This window comes from Trichoplusia ni, chromosome 9 (genome assembly GCF_003590095.1).
Source record: "Trichoplusia ni isolate ovarian cell line Hi5 chromosome 9, tn1, whole genome shotgun sequence".
Lineage (NCBI taxonomy): Eukaryota > Metazoa > Arthropoda > Insecta > Lepidoptera > Noctuidae > Trichoplusia > Trichoplusia ni.
The window spans coordinates 12,889,317-12,902,451 of record NC_039486.1 but is presented as its reverse complement, the minus strand read 5'-3'; positions in this window follow the sequence as shown (position 1 = coordinate 12,902,451).

The following is a 13,135-nucleotide window of genomic DNA, read 5'->3' as shown; positions in this document are numbered from 1 at the left end:
TATCATCTACCATCTATGAAATCTTCATCAATGAAATATGTATTGTTTTGGGTCACCGGCTACCGGTAAGCCTTCGAAGGTTTAAGAGAGAAAATTTTAGATATGATTTACTTTTTTATGTTTTTCTGAAGACTGAGTGCACTGTTTAATGCACAAACGTTTTCTTCCATATTGTTGAAAGTCTTTTTCACGTCATTCTCATAAAAAAGCTTTGAGGTAACAGCTCACCAAATCCTCCGCGCGTAAAGTATCGTGGTTTGGAATTCCGCGTAAAAGAAGCGTTTGTAAGAAACACAATTGCTTGTTCTGAGTTTGGGTGTCTTGTGCACGTGACTTGAATGTTTATGAAACACTCGCAACACAAGATATAAAAAAGTTTAGACAAAAACTACTTGTAGCTTCGCAAACGCTTCTCTCTCGTGACATACGACTGTTCGTTATTAGATTGGCAGGAACAGCAGGTAAGGGGTTTCAAGAACCCCGACAGTGTTTATAAAGCCTGCGAGCGTGACGCGTATTAATTATTGCAGCGATCTTTTACTTTCTACAAACTTGCCGCTGCTTTAATTGTATTTTATTTTTGTTGTGACACGCATTAATCATTAACTGCTTAGATACTATACTTATAAGCTGGGTAGAAAGGTGATTCTATTGTTTTTTGCCTTGTAAGCTTTGACATATAGTTGTATGATTTCAAGTTACTATCTTCATGCGCATCTTTATTGCTCACTGTTGAAGTGATATAATTTCTCACCCAAATTTCCAAATAAAATCATTTTTTGTTGTAAGTCAAAAAAGATGTTACAAGCTAGCAAGATATTTATATATTTTCACTGTTAAGCATAACAGGTAAACTTTAGTATTTACGGGCCGGTACAAAAAAAAATAGAGTTGACTCTACCTTATTTCGGCGACATCTATCGGAATTTTCACGAAATGGATGAACTAGAGTAACCTAGACAAATAAATGCTGCTAGGGCTGGCAGATGGCGCTGAGTGACTCTCAAGTACTTTCATTGAAACATTCGAATGCTATAAAAGTAGGTAGTATTAGAAGGCAGTAGCATTGCAATTAATTGTTTGTTTTTTAATTAAAATGTAGTAGCACTATATGTGAAATGGTAAAATTAAAAATTATAAGCGTTAGCATTTTTCGAGGATTATTTAAAAAAATATAGTTAGGTGATAACAAAATAATGAGTCGTAGGACCAAAGATCTTATTTTAAGCTTTAAGGCACCTCTTCTCCCTTTTATATAGGAGGATTAGAAGGCGGTCACATTTACCATACCGTTTTGTAAATGTTCCGCTTATAAATGCCCGAAAATTAAGTGAAACTAGGTTGTTCCTCCCCTATGGAATATGCAATGTTACTACAGAAAATAGCCGTACCACTTTAAAGATATAGAAGAGCTTTAGGTTATATGTGTAGAGAACAGTCAGTCAGTCAGGTTTAAATGTATAATATCTTGGTTCATTCGTTATTTTTCTTTGTGTAATTTCATAGAACAAATGTTCTTGATAAATGCCTGCGAAAATTGGGGTTACACTGAGGTGAAATAGTTTATGTAAATTAGTTTAAATTATAGTAATTTACTACAAGTAGGCACACTGGAAATTTATTCGCTGTCTGCATTGAGTAAAGCCTTTTAAACCGTAACTGCAATGCTTAGTTTTTATGTTTTTTTTTACTGTAATTTTCGTATTAAACTTATTAGGTGGCATTCGCTTCACATGCTATGTTTTTAATATTTTTAAAGCATGTTTCGACAATTAATAATCATTACCTACTTGTCGTAATGTTAAACATGCAGGTAGAATTAAACTTATTTGCAGTCTTGGATAAAAGTAGAGTTAACTTAGTGTGTCATTTTTAAAGCTGTAAATTAAGCAGGCATTACTCATATATACGGAGATGGATGTGTGTCATCTTGGCGAGTTAAGTTTTTCCAAATTCTATGAAGAAAAAAATTGGCTTTTTTTAAAGATTTTATTATTTAGTCACGTGACTATCAGTACGAAATGTAATTTCAAGCTTTATTAACTGAATGTAGAAATGGCTAGAGGGGCAGGTAAAACAAATCGTTGTGCACCTACCTTTAAAGAACCCGTCGTAATTATACCCACAATTAATACACAAAAACAAAAGGTGTAATATAATAACGCTACGGTAAATACATTTCCTAGTATTTGGCACACCTGAATATGTTTTGCATACAGTATTTCATGCTGTTCCCGTCGTAATGGCCGATGTAATTAAGGTCGTTTTTATGAGAAATGAACCATTTTCAATGATATTTTGTGCTTTATTTAATAGTTATTTTGTTTTGGAATAAGTATTATTTAATGTGTTTCTAATTTTCTGTGCTATTTGGCAACATATGAAGAATTCAATTTGAATAATGTTATATGCAATTTGGTCTACTGTTTATTTTACTGCAATGCTTTTTAAATAGTTGCATTTTTTTATGAATTATTGTGTTCCCTCGCAATGCTCCCAAGCTAGATAGGTTGTTTAATATTTAACACAATTACACTACTAAATACTAACATATATTATACCTCCTTTTTAAAATGTGCAAACAACTTCACAAAAACGGAGAGTACTAGGAGCTTTGGAGAGACAAACCAACAGTTTTGTTAGGTGCCATTGTGCATGTGATTAGTATGTTTGTAAACCTCCCGTGTCACAAGGTAAATTCCTAACTGCGGGAGTCGTTATTTTTAACAAAAAAAAATCAGTAGAAAGCCTTTTACACAACTGCAGGACAAACAAAATTTGATAAAATAATAAATTAAGGGCCAATAGATAATTAAAAATCACCTAACCTTTTACCTGCAACTATCATAATATATATCGGAAATAAAAAAGTACGGAAACTCATTTTTCAGTAATAACGTTCTAAGCGAACTTTTTGTCTTTGAGATTAGAAGCACGCGAAACTAACTTGTCATTATTCTATGTCTACCACAGAAAGGCTATGTTACAACCGTGATCCAATTACAATGCATGAAATTTATAGTTACTATAGTTAAACTTATTTTTCTAGGTTTATTTCTTTTTATTTGTAATAGCTGTTGCCCGCGACTTCGTCCCCCTGGGTAGAAGATATAAGTTATGATTTATACCTGCCCTATTTTTTTCCACATTTTCCAATGTATCTTCGCTCCTATTAGACTCAGGGTGATGGTTTATAGCCTAAAGCCTTCCTCGATGAATGTTCTATTCAACACAAAAATATTTTTTCAATTTGGACCAGTAGTTCCTGAGATTAGCGCGTTCAAACAAACAAACAAACTCTTTAGCTTTATATATTAGTATATATATAGATTGGTAACATACTTAACTAGTGTTCATAACATTAAATAAAATTGTAATTAAATGTTTTAATTTCAGTTAAGCAAAACTGTAATTATAATTATAAATGGTAATGCTAGATGTACATGAAAAAAAATACAAATTATTTCGCAAAAAAACTCAACATTAATCATGAGCCATCCAATTTCCTTGTATCCTGAAATTCAGGTCGCAACGGCTTTCACGAGCTTCCCGTAGTTGGCAATATCCGGCTTTTAGTCGATTAATACTCATCAGGTTAACCGGCTTGCTTACATCCGGGGGGTGAGGGTGACCAGGGTGACGGCGGTGACGATGACTCAGCCCATTCTAATTGGCTCGTTGGTCAGGGACCATTTGAAGTTAGTCATGAATGACGAAACACTTTTTGGAGTTCATCGCTACTTGATGTGTAATTTGCTAGAAATTTCCACAGAATTCGTAATCATTTTCACATCAAAACTGTAATTTTGGAATAAAATTATGTGTTTCTGAGTCATGTAATAATTGGAAGACAAGTGGTTTTTCACAATTTCCATTTCCACAACTTCCATAACAGCGTAAAACACAATTTAAGAATTCGTTTTAGAATAAGATACTTTTTTCAAGTTTTTTTTTATTACATACCCTGTTATATCCCACTGCAAAATCCCCTTCTCCTTTAGGAAAAAGTGTATAACGATCTAAACGCATAAGCAAAGAGCACGTGGTCAGAAAATGCAAAAAATGTGAGGTTTGGAAGGAAAGGAGGGCCACTTTTTCCTTTTAAGCCACTTTCTCTTTTATCCTTCTTCATGTTATACTAATATCTTAATAACTAAACATAAGTTTAATATATCCAGATTACAAAACAAAATCCAAACAGATCCAAACACAATGTAACTACCCTGCTAAACGTCCCGCCTACATTATCCATCGCTCACATTGGCCCGCACATCGCACGTCAAAAAGACATCAACGCTGTCAATATCTGTTTGGCACCTCGCTACGAGACAGCGGAAAGCTCGCGCTGAAACTAAGCGTTGAGAAATGTATGTTGGGTTTTCAGTTGTTTAATCTACTTACTGAACATTGGAATGCTCCTATGTGCTCACAGCTCAGATCATAATTGGTATTGCCTGTTATTTAAATGACGATGACAACGATGTCTGAATGTACTTAAGGCGATTGTTATTTTTTAACTGTACTTTTAAGATTTAATACCTAAGGCACACAACAAATACGTTAAGCTCTAGTAAGAGCTTTTTACCAACTATTTAATATATAAAATTAAATTAAATTCTTGTGTCACGGTGTGCGTAATTGGACTCCGAAACGATTTGACCAATCTACATGAAATTTTGTGTGATCTATTTTTCATACCACTTTTTCATTTGTAAGTTATCTTTTTTCCACCATGGCAAAACATCGTTGGCTGGGTACGCTAGTCTTAGTATGGAAACAGGAGACACATTAAAAGAGGTTTTTATACTTGGCTGCAGAAATGTCATCGTCTGCAGTTAACTGTCACCGTCATATTTTCTATAGAGTGGAGGTGTATCGGTTTCAACCTTCATATTTTTGTATCTGAAGTCAGTGACGTCACTGGCTGTCTCGACCGCCTGCTGCCTAGCTGAGACCTTGACTCACTAAGTCAGATCTATAACTTTCACATAATTGAAAAAACAGACTCAATGCCTATGAATTGGAGTTAAAAAGCGGACTAAGACCCTTATACCTGCACTATTCTGCATAACTGTGTTTTCTTTTTGTTTTTTTTTGTACTTGTGTAATGCTGATTGAATTTTAAATTTGATTTGTTTTTTATGATAGCAGTTTTTTGCTTGCAGTTTTAGAGTGCAAGACTAAAATGGTTAATTTGATTTGAACACTAAGGTAGCATCCTTTTTTTAACCAGACTACATGGATGCATAAGCTACCGATGTATTGAAACTGTTACCAAACCATAAAAAAAAACATAAAGAAAACAAGATGAAACAACAAGAAAAAATGGGGATTACAGGTAAATATTTACTTTAACTCTGATTGTTTCACACTTGTAATAAAAATATAATATATAGGTAATATATAGGTATAACTTAAAAAAGCTGTAATTTTGCCAAAAAATATCCACAAATTTATCCAGTTTTAGGACTCGGTTGTATGCCTTTTTTGTTCCAAAAATAATAATTTAACACTAACAAAATAATGACGCTTGTCTATTTTCATTTCATGGTTCACACTCTTCAGCTATTATATTTAGTCAACGAATAATTCATAAGAACTAGCAGCAAGTCACAACCAGTTAGTGTTATCCGCGCTATCAATCGAGTCACAGTAAATAGGCCACACAATCTCCAAGGCCAAGTCAAGGACCCGGAGTAATTTAAAAAAGCAACAATCAAATGGAACTTAAGCCTATTTGAAACAATCTTAATAATAAACTTGCGATTGTATTGGGGTCGGCAGTTGTTCTATGATTGTATGAATTCAATCAAAACTTATTTTGTTAGTTGCTTTAATCATGAGTAATGTCAGTGACAAGTTGGTTGTGCGGTTTTATTTATTTATATACATTATGTAAAATGGTGTATTTCATGGCAGAGCGCATTTTCTACTAGTCCACCAAAAGGTGATCTAGAATAGCCAAAAAAATCAAAATCTATATTCTAGCTGTTGCCAATCAAAACTCGATCCCACCGGAACAAAAAGTCGCAAAGTATCCTATATGCTTATTCGGATTATAAACTATCTGTGTAACAAACTTCGTCCAAATCAGTTCAGTGGTTTTTGCGAGAAAGAGTAACAAAAATCCTTCGATTCTTATAAACTTTCGCATTTACATTATCAGCAGGATAAATGCGTTATGTGCGTGAATTTTGAAACTATCTTGTTTCAAAAAATGTTTCTCTACATTCTATATTTTAATAATAGAGTCTGCTTTATTAAATGATGTAACGGTTTACTCACGCGTATTTATCGGGGTAGCCCGACTAGTTTCGGACCCAACCGGAGTCCTTAATCATGAGCAGACGCGGCGGGATCGCGAGTCGAACTAGTCGGGCTACCCCGATATATACGCGTGAGTAAACCGTTACGTCATTTAATAATGAATCAGTCTCACGATAGTTATTATAAAAATAGAGTCTGCTTTTAAAAAGAGGTTCGTTCGGTATAAATTACTATTAAAACTCTTCGCTAAAACCGTAAAATTCCTAAAAGACCAAAAACAAAAGAATGTGTTCTATATACAAATACGCCATTATACCAGTACACCGTTCATTACAATTTCGCCGAGTGCCGACAGAAACTTAGGAAAAGGTAAAAAAATGAGTTCAACACCTTTCAAGAATGCACGCGGTAATAACAGGTTTCACACGATACTACACTTATATATTGAAACTAATTAAATACTCATTATTTTAAGCCTACTTTTAATGCATAATTGAACGGCCTACGAAATATCTGATTCTGTTGAAATTATTTGAAGAGAGCTGAGGGTCTGCTACTACTTTTTAAAGTAATTTTATGATGTTTATGAAAGCGTGATAGTGCTATACAGGGCGTAGAGTGGCATCTCTCTCCCTCACTCTCGCCATAATATTGCTTAAGGACGTAACGGTGGGCACCGTGCAGGGAAATAAGCTTGTGAAAGAAGGTAGTAAATTAATTTTAGTAACTTAATATTCTAGTGGTATTTATATACATAGATGTATAATATACACTTTAGACTGTCGAAAAGGTTTATATATTATGATTCCATAAAAATAATACATTGAATATGAAGAAATACACACTTGCTTGAGGGGTTATCTATGTACAAATTGCCTCTATAGTTCAGTAAATCAGTTAAAATTTGCGTTATGGGGGTCTAACGCCACGTCTTAAAGTAAAATTATTGTAGGCGTAGAAGAATGATGCCATTCTACACATTGTATTGCGGTGTCGGCTTACATAACCATAATTATATCAGTTTAAAACGAGGTTAAAGTCTCTGGTTTTGATTTTGAGCCAACAGGTCTAAGTGAAGAAGTGCTAATGTTTTTTTTACACCTATTCGATTATTGAAGTCTTGTGCAATATTCGAATAAATCATGTTAATAAATTTTATCTCAAAAATCAAGTTGGCAGCTTTCCATTACATTAACATTGCATTACAAGGCTTCTGCAGTTTTGTAAAATTGTATGAAACCGTTACAGTGCATCGCATGCATGGCTACAGCGAAATATTAAAGTTTGAATGACAACGACTCATGAATTTGACTGGAATTTTCATTTTATATGTTTAGAATATGAATCTCTAACTTAACGGGTCAAAGGTCAAAGAAAATATGAAAACTGTGGTAAAGAAGTAGAGACTTGACTGCGAAAAGAATAAAGCTTCTTAGAAAACATAAGGTTTAAAGGAAATTTCATCAAGTTATTGTTGATGTTATAATTTTATTATTTACTTTTATGTAACTGCTGTATCATATATGCTGGATAATCAAACTTAAGTTTCTGTATGTATCTGATGAAAAAGTTTGTTACAAACTTATACTTATCCGTCGCTCTGGTAAAAGACTTAAAATGAAATTAATAAATTCATTCAATTTTAATTTAAGATGGTATAATGCTGTGCACATGTTAGAAGAAAAAGATAAAATCAAAGTTATTTAAGATTACAAAACATAATATTATATTATTTCTTTGAAAAGTGTCTCTGTTTCACAAGTCTCACACGGACATTCCTTTCCACACTCATATACACATATCTACATATTTCCCTAACAGTATGTATAACTTTAGCTAAATTCCACCAACACTAATGAAGTGACGATGGAATTTCAAGGGGTAAAAAAGAAAGGGATAAGAAAGAAAAACACATTTTTGCATATAATTGTTTGTAAGGTAACGTCGGGCTCTGATCGATGCGAGCCTTTGACACAGATTACGCAGTCTTATTTCTGCGTTCGCGTTGAGTATATTTTTAGTATATTTAATATACGTGTAACAATAGAATACAACCTCTTTCAAATACTATTTTATTGTTTTATGTGAGGTTAATTCTGGAGTTCTCTTTAAGCTTTTATTGAGCGTCGTTGAAGGTAATTTGGAGATTGTAATAGTAATGAACTGATATTATATAGTTCGTATTAATGAAAAAAAATGGTTTGGTATAGTAAGATATGGTTCTGGCCTGTGTGAATTTCAGGCACAAAAAATGGATAGTTCTAGAAAGTACAATCTATATCAGTTTTTTAAACGACTCCCGCTCTAAATAATATTAATCCTTGTGTCGCGGAGCTTTCACTAACATTCAAGTCACATGCACAAACACACCCAATTAATTTCTTTAGTTTCTTGTTATTCTTTCAATATCTCACAAGCCATTGCTTGCCATAGTTAGGATGTTGCATGTTACTACCCTACACGTAAGCAGAGAAATAGAGAGTCTTGTCAGTGTCAAAAACAATTTAAAAGCTAGATTTAGCCTTGTTAGCTGTCATTTTTCCTTTTTTAACCTAAATAACTGGAAGTATTTGGATCACCTCTGCTAATTAAATTTCATCAGTAAAGTACCACTTAAGAAATTTCATTTGAATAACTGGAGTCATAACTAGGTGTAAAAGTAGCGGAAGTCATAAAACAAATCTTTATGAATCAGTTTAGTATTTGCACGTTTCAGTATTATTCAAAACAAATATAAAAAGGTAAAGTTTAATGTTCGCTTTATGTATATCGTGCAATGTTTTTGAGAAACCAATAAAAATGACATAAACTTCATTGGATGGACTTTTCGAGGAATACGCCATAAAGTTCTGTATTCATATCAAAACGAAGTATGATAAAAATACGATTATGATTCGAAAGAATTTTCAAACATGCATCTGCTTATAAGCGAAGTATTTAAGGGAAAATGTTCAAACTGTGCAGAAATATAAACAATTTTAAGGGCTTGCTTGGCATGTAAATTCAACACCTACGCAGCTACGAAGGTATTTATTCAGTCTAGCCATGACCTCAAAAACTTACAAAACCAAATGCACCTAAAAATAAACAAATCCTAATCAAGGTAAACAGAAAACTTTAAAGAGGAAAGCTAACTTAAATACCTAATTATAATTGATTTACTTCGATTTTTATCAACAAGTGAACTTACATCGGCGGTACGTATTTCAATTAATGCCGCATACCTAACATAAATCGAGGAACTCGGCGTCCAAGTACCAAGCCAAGTTACGTAGTAAAACACAAGAATTTCTGTATTTTTACGAGTCCTCAACTTCCCTCATTCCGGCTAACGGCATTCGAAACAATGGCCTCTAATATTAGACAGGTCAGCAGTAGCCAAGGATGTGGTGGACCCAAGGTCGGAAATCTGCCATCGATTACCGAGTAAGGCAGGCAGGCACGCAAAACTCCTAGCCTGTTACCCTTGACACAGAAATGGTCAGTTCGCGGCTTATATATTCGATTTACACCCTAAATGTAGGCCGGGACGTGAAAATATCGTTTTTAGGCGGAAATAGGGGTCGTTTGGTGCGGCGCCTTCGTCCGCGAGCCGCGGCCAGCGACGCGGCGACGACTCCTCACGTTGTGGAATGCTACGAGACTAGGAATGTTTTGAATGTTTATTGCTCATCTTAGGGTTCAATATTCTTTGACTTATTTGTGTGTGATTTTTTGTCCGCTTTTATTTCATGTATCGTGTCTAAAGGCTGTTCTCTATACAAATATTATTTATAGTAGGTATAGGTATCCTATTTTTGACAATATTTATTCTTTCAAACTTGACTGCAAATATTCCACAAGCAAATACAATTTTGATGCAACTATTAACACCCTGTAAATTCTAAATGCTATCCACAATGTGTAACGATTTTACGCTGACTCCGAGAGTGGAGTCGACCCGCCGTCTGGCACACTTAGAACACGCCACGTCACAGCCAGCACTATTAAGTCTTAGCCTCTAATTGACCAGTATTTCTATAGCATGCCGCTATATAGTAAGCACCAAAAATAGAATTATATCTTGTAATTTACACACTTGAATGACCAATAATCTATGTCAAGCTTTATTCATTATTTTATAAGGAAACCAGGATAGTTTTTGCGACGTATTGCTTTGAATATTACTCTTGATAGGACGATGACCAGTCCTAGTGTCATATATATGACGTCACATGTTTTTGAGGAAATTGAGAAGTAAGTGGGAGCAAGAAAGCCCATCTATAAAGTCATTACACATCCAATGAGCATTAAACACGTTTAGGCATATTGATACTTCTCAAAATTTTGAGTTCGGGTCCTTTTAGTAAGTTTAATATAGTGTATCAAAGCACAGCAAGAACTTAGTGACTTACAGAATTCCCCTAAGCCTTTTCCAAGCAACTTAAAAGTAAACGAGTCACTCACCAATCAACTGCCATTTATGCAAATTCCCTCCCTTCTACCCCCGTGTTATATTTTCTAAGGAAATCTGTTTCCATATCAGATCAATAATGGGTAAATTAAGTTCATATTCGAATGGTGGTTTATCTCAAAATCATGACGGGTACGGGTTATCCGTATCCGTCATGACGTCATACGTATTGAGCCACAAACTTTTATCAGTCAGTTCATGAAGCCATTTGTTTCGCAGTGATTGAATAAATAGAATGCTTTCTAAGTTTTAGGCATTTAGCTTTTCAACCCTTCTAAAACTTCCTCATTTTGAAATACCTTTACGAAACTGGTAAAGGCTCGTATATTTGAATCACGGTAGATCGTCGCGATTACGTTAGAATTTTTATTAGATAGCTTTCAATCACGTTATACACTCGTCTGCAGATCGCTCAAATACCTCATCATGGATTCATTTCTTACTGTTTTTTGACTTTTGTTTACTCAGATTTTGTTTTGTTTTCATAAAAAGACAAAAATGAAAGGTAACAAAGTTTTATTTAAATTAAACGCTTGATTTTAGTTAAGCCGATTTCGAGTAGATCGCAAACGCACTGTGATAATAATAATACGGTAATTGTTTTTATTATACTGATATTAACATAGTAGCTAACTGTTCTTTAAGGTACAATTTTATTAAATAACAAAAAAATGCTTATAAGCGTAATGAGCTAATACGTAATGCAATTTGATGATTAAGATAAATGTTTTGTAACAATTTAGCGAAATATTTTTTTTTTTTGCATTTAATAAGGTAAACACGTGCTAGAGATTCCCAACACAATTATTAATACATATAAGACGAAACTGACAAAAATAAAATACGCTTTTCCTACCAAGCCATGAAAACACGAACCAATTTCCCTACGAAACCCATAAAATCAAAGAAAACATCAATACATTTCCCGAAAAATATTTCCGAACATTAAGGGAATCGTGGCCTATTTTCGAAAAATGATAGTGTTCCAAACCTAATATAATATAATCGTGAGTTCGGGGGTTCGTAAAAATTCGTGCGACTGTTAGTAGGGAGCTCCGGCTGTATGTTCGATATCTTGGCAACGGTCGCGTGTCTGTCTGTCGCTCCTCGAGACATCTTTCCACGTTTTTACTGCCTCACCGGGGATATACCGCGGATCGATCAAAACTATCGCCATATATGATTTGTTTTGCTATTCGCGTGAGATAGACCTCTTTCATTTAGAATTCTCGAGACTTAGTGAGCATAAATCAATATTCGATTGTTGTACTCTTGTTCGGCAACTTCCTAGGAAATTGCATGTTGTTTGCTTCTACTGGCTTCTACGAGTATTGCGTCTAACGATATCGATGTTAATAAACATAGTATTTGACTCTATTTACATATTTAAAATTAATAAATTAGGGAAGTAATCACTGTCAGGATGATATTTCTACAAGATAACCGTTTAAAAAATGGTAAAAAGAAACATCTACAATAAAAATACCTTTATTACTTTTAATCGACTCTTACATGAATGATTGGACTCTTGCCTTGCCTTGCCTCTTGCCTTATTAGAAAGAGAAAACGTGAAACACGGAATGGAAGTGCTGCCTAGATGTGGAAACATGAGCTTGAGTGTCGATTGCACGATACCACTATGTACAGAAAGCAAAGTAAACATCTCAGTTCCTGGACAACATTTTTCGCCGAATTTAGTTGATAGAAAACATTGTGCATAGATAACTCGGGCCATAGGACGTACTGTTGACAGGAATCTCTGTTCATAGATAGCACGTATTACCAACTAAATTTTAATTAAAACATAATCTATTATTTTAAAGATCGAGTGAGGCTTCTGGAATAACATGAAATATGTAATTATTTACATATAATAACATTAATTCTCATTTCATTGTGTAAGATTTTACTCGCTATAACTTGGTAGCATGGTATTTTAATCTGAATGTCATATTGAAAGCTAAGTAGTGCAATATCACATATGACGGGCCTGTTGGTCTAGTGGTTAGTGACCCTGACTGCTATACCGGAGGTCGTGGGTTCGATTCCCGCCCAGGACAAAATGTTGTGCGATGAGCATGATCATTTTTTCTAGTGTCTGGGTGTAATTTATCTATAATATGTATGTATTTAGAAATATATAAGTAAGTTTATCAGTTGTCTGGTTACCATAACACAAGCTCTGCTTAGCTTGGGATCAGATAAACGGGTCAAAAAAAAAAAACTTGTTATCAAAACTTTTTTCAAATATACTAACTTTTTACACAGGAATCAATTCCATTGATGATTTAAACCTGGTGTTAACGAAGTAACTGATATTATTATCAAGGAAAGTGCCAATATTGCCATGTTTATTATCCATTGAAGTTTTACTATTTGATGTAAAGACACTTTCCAATAACCGTTCCGCAATGA